This window comes from Mirounga angustirostris, unplaced genomic scaffold (assembly GCF_029215605.1).
Source record: "Mirounga angustirostris isolate CCGP_5_RB_7025 unplaced genomic scaffold, mMirAng1.0.hap1 SCAF_1, whole genome shotgun sequence".
Classification (NCBI taxonomy): Eukaryota; Metazoa; Chordata; class Mammalia; order Carnivora; family Phocidae; genus Mirounga; species Mirounga angustirostris.
The window spans coordinates 110,304,978-110,319,576 of NW_026991709.1; the positions used below are offsets into that span (position 1 = coordinate 110,304,978).

Sequence of the window (14,599 nt, forward strand, 5' to 3'; positions counted from 1 at the left end):
CCTCCATTAGTACTTATTCTTGCTTACCAAGGGAAATCCAAAGAGGATTTTCGCTTTTATAAAAAAAGGTGAAAAGCAAAAAGAGCAGTCAGAGCTCCTTTTGCATCAAGCCGTTACAGAGGCAGCAAACCCTGAGCAGTGAGCATGGTCCCACCAAGCTCCTTCCCCAGGAATTACAGTCAGCATCTCAGCATCAAGCCATGCTGGTTCTGAACCATGTCTGTGAGCATCTGTGCTTTATCTCAATTGATTTTGTGCATTCCTTAGCAAAATGTATCCTGAAGTATAAGAAAAGCCTCAAGAGATGTTATTTTTTGAGTCTGGTAATGCTCAAAAATTTTTCCACATAAATTAACGGTAACTGCTTCTTCGCTTTACATCATTTCGACTTCTGAAAGGAACACTCTGACTTTCAGATAGCAGGGGAAAGCTATATTTTGGAGAGTTAGTTCCTTTCTGTGAACTTTCTTGCCAGCCTCACTTGCTCTGGGACATCTCATCCTTTACATCACAACCACTTTTTCACTGATGTCAGTAAGATCACCTGCACTAAGTGCCTCTAGCTGTATCCCAGAAGCTCAAAATTCCCAGTCAGCTATATCTTCTAGAACTCATTTACATTTGACTTGAATTTCACATCCTGCATTATCACTTTTCGTTTCTTTGCTGCTCTTTCATCTGTGTTGGTCATCTCTCACTGCTGATTATTCATTTCTGTAGAATGTCATGAGGTTTATCTCAAGCAAACAAGGAAGCAACACAACAACACACTTTGCTGCCTGTGCATGAACTGAGGAAGAGAGATGCAGTTACCAATCACTGACAGACTTTGAAAGAAGCAACATGATTGGCCACTGATTGTGATGCATGTGTACTATTTATAGGAGAAACTGCAGATTGCAGAGCTAGCAGCCAAGTTTGTACTTTATGCAAGTACTCACAGTTAATATACTGTTGTAACTGCAATTTGAACAGTGTTACTGGGAAACTGGTATTACTTAACTAAATCATGATAATTCAAATAAGTGTATGTCAGAACTGTAAAACTGACTGCCTGCTCGGGTGTATATGAATGTGTGACTATAATCATAACCCTAAGGAAAAATAGAAAAAAAAATCATAATAAAATGATATGTAATTTAATATCAAATATCATTAGTTCATTCAACACAGATGCTTGCTTGCATCTGTATATATAATTATGTGAATTCAACAGCTATAAATGTTACTTGTGACCCAAATGCCACCTACACTATTACCATTGGTGATGTGGCTTTCTAAAATGATATATAATTCTTGAGCAGATTCCAAAAAAAACAGAGTATTGAGGCAGCATTTATATTCCTGGGTAAGTGAGAGGTATATATTAAAGCAGCCAAAGATGTTTATATGGAAAACAGACAAATTCTGGGCTCAGATCTTTTATAAACAGCTCTTTCACTCATGGGAAAGTTTAATGGGCTATTCCCACAAGAAGCATGGAGCAAATCTTCACTGTGCAAAAGACTGTCTCATACTTGGTAAGATATCAAGCATCTATGGCCCTTCCACCAAATACTGAGATAAAAACAACTCCAAATTTGACAAAGTGGCCCCCTATGTAGTGTACTGCCTACACTGAGAACCCGGATCCAGCTTCCTGAAACATCAGTGCACAGAAAGAAGAATATGTCTAAGGGTTCAGTCAATATAAAAACCCAGGCCTCTAGATACCAATAAGGCCTACATAAATTTGGAAAGGATACAGTATTAATCATAAATTAAAAGGCAATCTTTTTTATTCTCCTCTCTTCATAATAAAAAAAAACAGTAAAAAGAGTGATTCCTATGAAGTCTGCTTCATTAGAGGCCTGCTTTGAAGTTGAAGGTGTTCTCTGCAAATACTATCTGAAAGACAGCTATATGTACCATTGCTGGCCCGAAAGTAACAGGTTAAAAATAGATCACGATAGGGGGCACCTGGGTGGCTCATTTAGTTACATATCTGACTCTTGATTTCAGCTCAGGTCATGATCTCAGGGTTGTGAGATCAAGCCCCGCACTGGGGATCCATGCTGGGTGTGGAGCCTGCTTATAAATTCTCTCTCTCTCCCCCTCTTTCTGCCATTCCCGCCTCCCCCTCTCGTTAAAAAAAAAAAAAAATAGATAAAAGATATGTAATAATGATGATCAAAGCTTATAGAGTGCTTACCCAGTCACTGTCCCAAGCACTTTATATAAAATGTTTAGTCCCCACACCAAGAAGTAGATATTATCTCCGTTTTACAGGTGAGGAAACTGAGGCACACCACCTAAAGGAATATGGCTGGGAAGTGAAGGGACGGTAGCTGGTTAGGAAGCCACAGAGTCCATGCTGCTACCTGGACTGCATCACTTTCTCTCCCCACCTCAGGAAGGCTCCTTACCCCTTGAACTTGGTTAACAGCACCACCATCCACCCGCACCTGAACTGTAAATGTGAGTGAGTCATCTTATGCACCTCTCCTTCCCTTACTCCCACGAACAACCCTACACCCAATTCTGCCCATCTACCCTCAGACATGGACAGTCCAGGCCTCTGTCCCGCCGGGCCCTGCACTCGGCTTAGCTCAGACCCCGAGGGAGGCTGTGTGGTCTCAGAGACAAGAAAGGACTTGGGAATAGGGCAGACCTGGATCCCAACTGTGTGCCATGCTGAGGGAAGAAAATAAACGAACTGCAGGACTTTAAACTAATGGCCCCACTGCTGGAGGCCTTGAGTTTTCTGCTCCTTCCCAGCCTCTCACATACCATTTTCTAGTACTTTTACCACTGAATAGTTATTTTCTAATGAAATAAAAACAGCAAACATTTCTTGGGTACTCCCAATGCACCAGGCACTGTTCTTAGTAGCTGACCTGAATCCACCCATTTCATCCCCTAGTCAAATCCCTGACGAAGCACTAACTTTACCCCCATGTTAGAAATGAAGAGGGTCAGTAATGTTCCCAAGGTGACAGAGTTCACCAAGGCTGTTTCTGGGGTCTGGACTCTGCCAGTGTGACTCGAGAAGCTCGGGATTTAACGGTGGCTTGATACTGAAATGAAATACCTCAAGCTATTACTGAGAATAATTAGCAAGGCTTTCAGTAGTATGTTACTAAATGCAATTAACAGAAATAAACTACATCAACACTGCAAATAAGGCTGGGCTTTAAGTTGAGAAGTTCTCTCAACCAAAGCCTCAATAATTTCTCTAATAAACATGAAATAAACAAATAAGGCTGGGCTTTAAGTTGAGAAGTTCTCTCAACCAAAGCCTCAATAATTTCTCTAATAAACAATTAAGAGAACATTAAGGGAAGCCATCAACTACGCATATTTGATCATTTCATTCTCTTATAATTAAGATGAGCATATAACTCATCTTAATGTCAAAACCTGGAAACTTTTGAGAGTGAAAGTGTCACTTACTGATGTGGCACAACACTGTGGGCAAATCAGGATATATGGCCCCTACACTCATGACACATAGGAAAACTCGTGTCTGTATTAGGATTGTGCTACCAGTTGAACAAGCAGCTTAGGACAAAGAGAAAGAACTCAAGGAATCCAGCCATCTCATCCACAAGAAGCCCCACTGGGAAGCTTCTTCCACCCAGTTTACTTAACACAAATTGAACCCCTGGATGCTGAATTCGCAACTATTCAACAAAAAACCTCTAATGGATGCTCCCTGGGAGTGTGGGTGGTCGTTTCTAGGTTAGCAATCTTTGCTAACAGTTTTGTGTAATGCCACAGGAAAGAACCCAGCCCATTTTGCTTCCTGAAGGAACACATTATCTAATTCTAGTCTAAATTCTTTCTATCCTCCACAGCAAAACCACCATGGAGCTTTCCTAGCACTATCAGCTACTAAGAACAAAATTTATGATTGGTAGGATTTCAAGACGGACGCTGCCTTCACCCTTCTGAGGCACAGGCTTCCATGAAGACAATAAACAAACAGGCTGGGCAGGAAGCAGAGCCACAAGAGGGCCCAGATGTGGGCTAACTTCCACAGCAGGACTAGCTAAACTCCACCTGCAGGAAGTCTGTGATGCTCCTGCAGAAAGGTTGAAGCCCGACCCTGTTCAAACCGTAAACAGGTTCCGAGTTAGCCTTCCGGTCATAATTAAGTCACACCACCATAACCCCATGTCCTCATTCAACCGGCCTCATGATCCTTGAGGAGGATAAAGCAGCAGCAAGAACGAAACAGAAATTTGCCCTCACTGATTCTTTCTTCTGATTATGCCACCTAGTTCATACAAAACAGCCTAAAGAATCACTGCTGTGCTCAAATTATTAACAAGGAAATAAGCAGCTCTCTACAGCATTAATTGCCTAAAACCACAAAGAATCTCTCAGTCTGGCTGCCAAGGAAATTAAATCACCAGGGATAACCACACAGCCCTCACACAATTCCCAAGTAGAAGCAAGTGTGCTTAGCTAACATCAACATGCTAGACAGAGAAGACCAATGCCACATAATTTCAGGTGTGGCCTGCTCTGGGTGAAAAACGGAAAAAAGAAACTGCATGTGATCACCCACAATACTTCCTCTGACTTCAGTTAACCTCAGTCAAATTCTCTGAAGACTGCCCACAAAACCTTCCCCTAAACTGGCTAGGACGAGCACCTCCCACACCCACCACAGCATGAGCAAGTGGCATCTGTTTACCAGAACTCTGGGAAAGTTTATCTAATAGAAATGAAGTAATTCTCGAAATTCTTAAGCCTCATTCCTGCACAATGATTCCACTTTCAGTGATGTCTCAAGGCTCATTTTCTTAACTTGTTCTAACAATTTCCTAAAGAGCTGAGCAGGTGGAACACTAAATAAAATACACAGTCTTATAAATCCTCTCAATTACCTGACCTAGGATGAATCAATAAGCAGATCAGGGGTTCAGTAACCTACAGAAAAGGAGCTCAAAATGTGCAGATACAAGCAATTACACAATGCCTCTGGGAGACTATTATTTATAAATATTCACAGTCCTTGTTTATAGATTATATCATCTCACTTATTTTTACCTACAGGATCAGAGCATCCTGTAGGGGATAGTCTCTGCCTCCCCACATTTTAGTAACAAATTCACTCAACATACACTTCTGAGTGCCAATTACAGTAGGGGGCACTGGGGATACCAAAACAAACCAACGACAGCCAGTACTCATTCTAGCCTGACAGGTTATAAAAACACAGACCACCTGGGATGAATACTAATACCACCAACGTATCAGGAACACTTCCAGAGACAGTGACAGTTGAGGCAAGTCTTTGGGAGTAGTATGATGATTATGAGAAATGGTGCTCGGCAGAGATGCAGAGATCGAAAAGAAAATGCCCTCTTCTACTTCCCCATTATCTTTCCTAGAAACTATACAGAGAAGAGGAAATATATGCACTAAAGTTTTTGTTAACAGTTAAAGTTCTCAATTCTTTGCTAATAACATCAACTGAAATTCATTCCTCTTGATTCTTAAGATTAAACACAATCTAATACTAGCAACACAGAAAATCTGTTTGAGGACTTCAACTAATTGGGATAAGGTATTCAACACATGACTCAACATTAGTGCTTACCCCAAAGTGAGGTTTTGTACAGTGTCTACAAAATATGTAAATATTGTGTATATCAATGCACGTTATAAATTCACTTCTGTCATCTTACCAGAAGGTGGACATATTGTACCAAAAATTTGTTTCTCCACTGTAATTCTCAAAGATAAATACACAAGTACCAATGAATTCCTGTGCCTGTCACTCATTTTGAGGGGTTAAAAAAATAAAAGCATTGTTTTAAAATAAAGCTAAGTATGTTTTAATAGCATAATTCCTATCACTCCACTACTCTCAATCAATGCACGGGTCTTGGCAGAATTTAATATTTCACATAGAGAAACACAAAAAGGTATGCCTGTACTCAGGTTTCCTTTTTTTTTTTTTTTTAAGATTTTATTTATTTATTTGACAGAGAGAGACGCAGCAAGAGAGGGAACACAAGCGGGGGAGTGGGAGAGGGAGAAGCAGGCTTCCCACTGAGCAGGGAGCCCAATGCGAGGCTCGATCCCAGAACCCTGGGATCATGACCTGAGCCAAAGGCAGACGCTGAACCATCTAAGCCACCCAGGCGCCCCTGTACTCAGGTTTCCTGACAGATTATACTTTTTAAAACACATCATCAATTATTTTACTACAAAGCACAAAAAAATTCAGGGCATCCTCAATTAGGAACTCCTCAGCAGAACAGTTAGGATCCTCCACATTATGCCCCACACCACCTTGGCTGACTTTCCAACCATTCGCACGTTTTTTTTAATCCCAGATTGAATTTCACCCCATTCTGTGAATAAAAGAGCCATTTAGTAAGAACCAAAGACCATCTCCTTCACAGACTCTTTTAGAGAGCCACTTCCAAACTCACCTCCTTTAAATATCTCTGTAAATTCATATAATGTTCATATTGGGCCTTGAACTAAAAATCCTCTGTCATTCTTATCTCAATATATTCCTCAATGTCCAGTAGAATCCTGCATGTAGTCAAACACCCCACCCCCAAACCCACACACAATCATAAATCACTTGCCAGCAAAAACTTTTAACTTTTTTTTTAATGATGTAAACCCAGTAAATGGATGCTACAGTTAAAATAAATTCACTGAAAATGTTCCTAACTATCTAAAGGCCCATCAATAGGGACTGATTAAATAAGTTATGGAATACTACAGAACTGTGAAAAAAGAATAAAGAATTTCTATACCAGGCTACCAGGAATAAGTCCCCAAGACAGCAAGTCAAGAAAAAGCAAAGTACACTAGTGTGTCTTTCTACCCAATGACGCAAATGAGGAAAATCTGAGATAAAACTATAGCAATAATGTCATTTTTGTACTACTTAAAAGATTTAGGGGTAAGGAACAAAGTAGGACAATTATAGAACCAAGAAGTAAGAAAGTCAGCTTTTAAGGGCAGTTTACAACAGGCTGGATGGAAACCGACTGGAAACAGTAACAGACATATTTGGGGATTACGTGTGTTAAACCCGCTCTATTTGTAGTACAAATACACAAGGGATGTTTATATATAACCAGTCTCAGCACTGACAAGTCAGAGTCCAGCCTGGAAGCAGTGCTGAAGAAAGGAAATGTTGTGCCTGTGAGCACGTGGGATGGGTGAAGGTGCCGTCATCTCTGGGGTATTTGGAAGGTTCTGAGGAAAAGATTAGTCAGGATGAAGTCCTACAGTACTTTAATCTTAGGGTTCCACAAAAGGAAATGGGAAGGGGTTGCAGGAACATAGAATTATGCAGCATAAGACAAAATAGCACAGAAGAAAACATTATCTTTTCTTGTTTTATTACAAATTTGAGACAGCGCACGCGCACACACAAAGGAATGGTGAAGGAAGGGGCAGAGGAAGAGAGAGAATCTCAAGCAGACTCCATGCTGAATTCAGAGCCTGTCATGGGGCTCGATCCCATGATCCTGAGATCATGACCTCAGCCAAAACCAAAAGTTGGAGGCTCAACTGACTGAGCCACCCAGGCATCCCTCATTTCTTTTTTTGATAGTAAGTCCTGAAAGCAGGGAACATGACTTCTACCTATTTATTATTTACTATTATTAATATGATTGTTTTACTATTAATTTTATATTGAGTCTGGTATCTAGTGTTGAGTAAAGCTTATGTGTGTTGCTAAACATAACAAAATATTTAATTTTAAAAATACATGAAAATCTGATCAATAGTTTGTCAGGATAAAATGTTTTTGCAAACATTAATAAGACATTTATTTCCAATTGCAAGAGAGAAAAATGTGTACAAGATAATCTTCACATTAAAAAAAAAAAAGATAATCTTCATATTTAAGCATATCCACAAAATGCCCAGCATATACCTCAAAGAAATACAAAATGGTGATAGGGCCAATTTGCAATCCTGCATTGAAATACATCTGAGTCACCCACAAATATGCCTGTGTTTCCCATAAGCTCCACACACCGGGACAGCTGAGGCCAGTGTTCAAAACATGGGTGACACAGTGAGGGGCACAAAAAAAGGGAAGACTCCATTCCTAAGACTTTTCTGCTAAGAAGTGGGAGTAATGGCAGACAGTATAAGAACAGATTACATCGTTCATTTGAATCCAGTGGGGGAAAAAACTGACAAGAGAATTGATCTAAAATATAAAACTAAAGGCCTCAGGAGAAGTCCAACAACATTGTTTTTGTTGCATAAGTGCCTTTCAATCCTCTTCCTTCCTCCTTGGGTTTCACCTAATCTTTGGCTGCTCTAGTCTTACTCTCTCACTAGGTGTCTGAATTCTCTCGTAATTACCACCACCCTACTGGTACTCTGATCATTAAATTTCTGCTCTCAAGCCACATGTCTGCATGGGTGTCCAAAGCTAGAGCAGCAACTGATGAGGCACCCTGGCAGCTGGAGTGAGCTAAACAGACAAAAAGGGCTGGGAGGTAGGGCATCTGCCCAGAAGATGAAAGTTTCTCCAAATGTTATAAAATCAGAGGCTCCAAAACAGGAAGGCAGGGATGCTCACACATGGCCACATTTCAGAATTACCTGAACACATCTGGAAATATAGATTTCCTGGGGTACCTGGGTGGCTCAGTTGGTTAAGCATTTTGGCTCAGATCATGATCTCAGGGTCATTGGATGGAGCCCCACATAGTGTTGGGCTCCCCAGTGAGCAGGGGGTCTGCCTGAGATTCCCTCTCCCTCTATGCACACCCCCCCCAACCCCATTAAAAAAAAAAAAAAAAAAGATTCCTGAGCCAAAAACACAAGGATTCAGATTAGGTTCCTTTGAAGCAGGGTCTTGGAATTTGCATTTTTGAAGCTCCCCAGGTGATGTTGATGGCCAGTCAGATATATAAATAAGGATTTCAAAAGAGTCAGAACTGCTCAGAGTTCCTAGGGAAGCAGAGGGCAGAGAGGACCATCCAGAGGCCTAGGGGGAAGAGGTAGCAGCTCCAGGTGTCTCCTTTCAAAGTCTCTCAAGCAGGGAAAGACGAATCACAAGACCTGGCCTAACCACCCTGTCAGTAAGGTCCTATGGCCAAAAACTCTAAGAAGGCAGATAATCTATCTTGAGGCATGCAGTCTTAAGAACACAAGATGAACAGATAATTCACCAAGTTCTTCTTGGAGACTTACATGTTCATCTTCCGCCAATTCCAAAGCAAATACAGCCTTCACCTCCGCCTCTACCACTTGCCCTGGCCTCTGCCATCCTTACCACATGCACCACTTCATCTGCCCGCCATCACTCTCTGTACCTTCCTCATCTCACACTAAAATTCTGTGTGCATACCATCAGCAGGTTCTGATGAGAAAATACATTTTTCCCGTGTTCCCAGCATATAATGTCCCAGTGTACCCAACTCTCAGATGCTTCACAGATTAACGAATCCGTGCTCAGTGTTCATTTGGTTTTAGGAAACACCTACAGGACTGCAGAAGGAAATCCTAAACTCTGGCTCTAAAGGCCTACTCCAAAGTCCAGTCCCATCACCCCCTAGCTTGGACAACTTAAGTTTTCAGAGGCTGTATTTTCTTATCTGTGAAAAGGCATAGTTATCCCTCAAATGGTTCATTTGTGAATTGGCTGTAAAACAATCTACTACAAAGAAAGTGCTCCTTAGTTGAGTGTGTATATCTGGGTTCTGATCCAATCCTTGGCAATGAGTATTCCTTGAGTCCCCAGCTCGCCATCTTTGCCCTGCCACCTGCCAATATCATTATGGACAGATGCCCCAGACTGGCTTCCTGCAAGCCAAATACAGTGCATAGTCAGGTTTTGTTTGGGCCCACCAGACATTAGGTTTATATTAATCTGAAAAAAGTCTTTGATTTAGATAAGGGCATGCAAAATCAGGAGAGACATGAAAGTACGGTCAAGAGCACAGACTCTAAGAGCTACTCTGCCAGCCTCCAAATCCCAGCTCTAAGAAGTCTGGGCCTAACTTAACTCTGTGCCTCAGTTTCCTCATCTATTAAGAAAAAATGTTGGGGAGGGGGGAGAGTAGCTCACGGAGTAGTGAGAACTCAGTGACTTTAAGCACATTAAGTGTTCAAAACAGTGCACACAATCAACAAATAAGTTTCTGATTACACTGGCTCATCCACTGGACCCTGACAAGCTCTGGCCAAGTGGCAGCTGACCCCCTGGATGGGCCATGAGCTCTCTACAATTCCTTAATCCTTGGGAGTCTCAGATAGGATCTACCTCACTTCTCTAGACTACCAACCATCACATGACCACTCATATAGGGCTATCTCTTTGGCCTTGGACTTAGCAAGACCTGGTACCAGGAGGAAAACAAGCAGCTCCAATTTAACTTAATTTCTTCCCAGTCATACTCAGTAACAGGTATGTAGAGCACTCCACGGTGAATGCAAGAAGCACAGGAGAGCATGGGGACAATTAATGGGTGCTTCTGAGACCATGAGAATAAACAGTGCCTACAGCATAAATCAGGGAAGTCTTGAGAACTGCAGCTAAGAGACTGTGAATGCCGGGGCGCCTGTGTGGCTCAGATGATTAAGCGTCTGCCTTCAGCTCAGGTCATGATCCCAGGGCCCTGGGATCGAGCCCCACATCGGGCTCCTGGCTCAGCGGGGAGCCTGCTTCTCCCTAACTCTCTCTCTGTATCTCTGTGTCTCAAATGAATAAAAAAAAAAAAAGAGAGACTGTGAATGCCCAATCATCCATTTAATCAGCATGTTGACACCTGAAGGACTCTGTAGTGTGCCCGGTAATAACCAGGCTCTGAAGGCTAGTCCTTACCCACATGTATTTCCCCACCACATCACCCTGCAGCCGAAGCCAACGAGCCTGGAGACTGCATGCACACAGGTGTTCTTAGCCCCATTGGTCTGGGCAGCAGCAAGGACCACATGGGCCCTGGGGAGCACAGAAAAATGGATCCCTCACATAGACCAAAGCCAGAAACCTAAAACCATCCATGGGTCCCTTGGGGCCTCTGCTCGGAGTATTAAGGATCAACAGTGACTATTAAGTTTGTGAGTGAGGCACAAAATAAGAAAATGTGCTTCACGAGGGAAGAGACTTGGGTCTGACAGGGTCACAGCTCCAACTCCAGGATCTGGAACACTGCCCACCACATAGTAGGTACACAGACAGTATCTACAACAATACCTGGTTTATCATAAGCACATAAATAGGTACAAACAATTACTGTAACTGCTCATGTATATGTTTTTAAATTAAACCGAACTTCATGAGTTAAACCATGAGCCCATGATTTGGCAATGGGACAACCTGAGTGAACACACCTGAAATGTAGGAGCCCTTATTAAGTCTTCATGCTTTGAGTATCTCGGTGTCCCCTCATTTCTTCCTTACCACACTATAATGGACATGATAACTTTAGGTTTTTGTGTCTATTACCAGTTGTGTATGTGTAGAACCCGTGGTTTTCTTTCTTTCTTAATCTGGTTCTGAGTCACACACTTTGACACGGCATTTGTAGCCCAATTCTGATGTTTCCAAATCTAACTGCACACTCTTACTCCCTAGAAGAGATACTGGAACACTCTTCAGGACATGACAAACTATACAATATAACGTCAACTAAATAAGAGGCTCCTGCCTCTTTCTTTTAAAACAGTAACGTAAGCAGCATCAACTAAGCAAACGGTGAACAAATGATGAGTTTAACGGAAGTACTACTCACAATCTATTTGTAATACTCAAATATGGAAAAGTTAATGTGGAAAAAAAGGGACAATAGCAGCACCTCTTATCTAACAGATGTGGCTGCTGATGTCAAAATGCTTATTTACTCAAATGCTAATTCTGCATTTCCAGGCAGCCCCAATTCCCACCTATTTGTGAACAGTGCGTTACCCTGGGCGGCCGCTGACTGTTTCCTCCTGGAAGGGGCTTTCAGACAGAACCACGTCTTACCTGCCTCACTTGCTCCCTGTCCATTCTCCACCTTGTACCTTCACAAGTTGATGCGGAGTTTACAAGTTTACAAAGAAAACCTCTTTAGATTGTTGCCTGGCTGTTCATTTGCCAAATGATGTGGTGATGTTGAAAAAGTAGAGCCAAGATGTCCATCGACAGATGAATGGATAAAGAAGATGTGGTATATATATACAATGGAATATTATGCAGCAATCAAAAGGAATGAGATCTTGCCATTTGCAACAACGTGGATGGAACTGGAGGGTATTATGCTAAGCGATGTAAGTCAATCAGAGAAAGACATGTATCATATGATCTCACTGATATTAGGAATTCTTAATCTCAGGAAACAAACTGAGTGTTGTTGGAGTGGGGGGTGGGGTGGGAGGGAGGGGGTGACTTGGTGATAGACACTGGGGAGGGTATGTGCTCTGGTAAGTGCTGTGAATTGTGCAAGACTGTTGAATCTCAGATCTGTACCTCTGAAACAAATAATGCAATATATGTTAAGAAAAACAAAAAGAAGAAGAAGAAGGTAGCGGGAGGGGAAGAATGAAGCGGGGGAAATCGGAGGGGTAGATGAACCATGAGAGACAATGGACTCTGAAAAAAAAACTGAGGGTTCTAGAGGGGAGGGGGGTGGGAGGATGGGTTAGCCTGGTGGTGGGTATTGAGGGCACATTCTGCATGAAGCACTGGGTGTTATGCACAAACAATGAATCGTGGAACACTTCATCTAAAACTAATAATGTAATGTATGGGGATTAACATAAGAATAAAAAAAAAAAGTAGTAGAAAATTTCAAGGGGTGGGGGGGTAGGGCGGAAGAAGCTTTTTTTGGATCACTAAAGGAAAAGAAGTAGCTAGCACAGAGGCCAGGCTGACACCCACAGAGATCCAAACATCTCTCTCTTTCCATTTCCCAGCCTTGAGTAAGTTCTGACAGACCAACTGAGCAGTGACAGGAGACTGATTATTCTGTGGTTTCTGTCAAGTTCCTGATTTTCATCTGTTCTTGAAGACGAGCAGGAACTCTAACAGTCTTAATCTGGAGCGTACACGGAGACATTCTGAAATGAATGCTGTTTAACTTGCAGACGTGGGCCGACAGGCAGGTAAGGAGACAGCTTTGCCGTGAGGGCACATGAGCATGTGTGAATGGTGTAAGAGAACAGAAAGGATCTGTGAGCTGGGCAGCAACAGTGCCTGGCAACACTGGATGATCCCCATTCTCAGTAAGTCACTTTTTGTTTGAGAACTATAATTGGTTGCTATGGGATTATATTTGCTCACACTGAGTTTGGGATCCAAATCTGAAATTTTATCATTGATGACTACTTAGGATTTCCTATTGTGGCTGTTACAATATATCTGTGAAGAAGAGATATCAAAGAAAATGCCGAAAAGGTGTTTATCCAGGACAAACATTGTTTGTTCGTGTGTATCGAAATTGCCTCTAAAGACTATAAAATCAATTATTGCAATATTTATAAGTTAGTGTGAATGCTTTTGTTTACAGTTGCACGTGTGCTTAGTTATTACCTATATGTGTATATATATAGGTAAAAGCTTTCATCTTTGTTGTTATTGGGATAACTTAACCCTCATAATACCTAGTAAGATATTTATTTGCCTTTAAAGAGAATTATAAGCTGCAAAAACATCTCTCCTATGCATAGCAAAAATTTGAGTTAATATGCTACTTATTATGGTCTATGACTAATCAACTAAATTATTTCAAATACTTTAAACATTATGAATTTCAAATTACACACAGGGGAATTAACACAGATCCACACTGTGAGCATATTCAACCAATCTCATGCAATTCATCTAGTCCAGAAATATATTTTTAAGAAAGTACACCTTATGCTATGGAGAAAATGAATCAAAAAAATCACACTTGGGGGGTGGGGGGGGCGGGTGCACCTGGGTGGCACAGCCGGTTAAGCATCCAATTCTTGATTTTGGCTCTGGTCATGATCTCAGGATCGTAAGATCGAGCCCCACATCAGGCTCCATGGAGCCTGCTTAAGATTCTCTCTCATCCTCTCCCACTGCCCCTCCCCACCTCTTAAAAAAAAAAAAAATTCACACTGGTAAAAAAATAAATTCCCCTCACACATATTGTACTTTACATATTCATCTTGTTAAAACAGACATGAAACAAAGTTTTTAGCACTAAAGAAAACATAGATCACTGATAAGTTAAAAAAAATACATAAGTACTCACCATAAATACTAAAATATTTTTATGACTTTTGAGCATACAAATTTTATACTTCAATAAAATCTATTATAAATACACATATGATAGTATGCACACACATACACAACTGGTAATAGACACAAAAACTCAAAGTTATCATGTCCATTATTATAGTGTGGGTAAGGAAGAAATGAGGGGACACCAAAATACTCAGAGCATGAAAACCCAATAAGGGGAAGTAGACAGGGTATGGAGAAAGAATTACTATTTGCTGAAATGTTATACTGTCCCTTTTCCACTTGAGGAAGCAGGTAGAGAGGATGTAACTATCCTGGCCAATGCCACCCAGCTGATCTCACCATGAGCCTGAGCCCTCTGAGCAGATGGAAGGCACTTGTACTCTATTCATGGCAGCTCCTGAGGCCACAGTT

At 41.5% G+C, this 14,599-nt stretch overlaps 2 protein-coding genes across 2 annotated transcripts in view; one reads left to right on the top strand and one right to left on the bottom strand.

Annotated features, from left to right (window-relative positions):
- MED12L (mediator complex subunit 12L) overlaps positions 1-14,599 on the bottom strand; it is a 320,591-nt gene that overhangs the window by 136,552 nt on the left and 169,440 nt on the right. The gene's annotated exons all lie outside the window — the stretch shown is intronic.
- The window catches only part of P2RY14 (purinergic receptor P2Y14), a 49,296-nt gene continuing 47,613 nt past the window's right edge, over positions 12,917-14,599 (top strand). The window contains exon 1 of the mRNA XM_045903547.3: positions 12,917-13,074. The gene's annotated coding sequence lies outside the window, so the exon portion shown is untranslated. The remainder of the gene's footprint in view (positions 13,075-14,599) is intronic.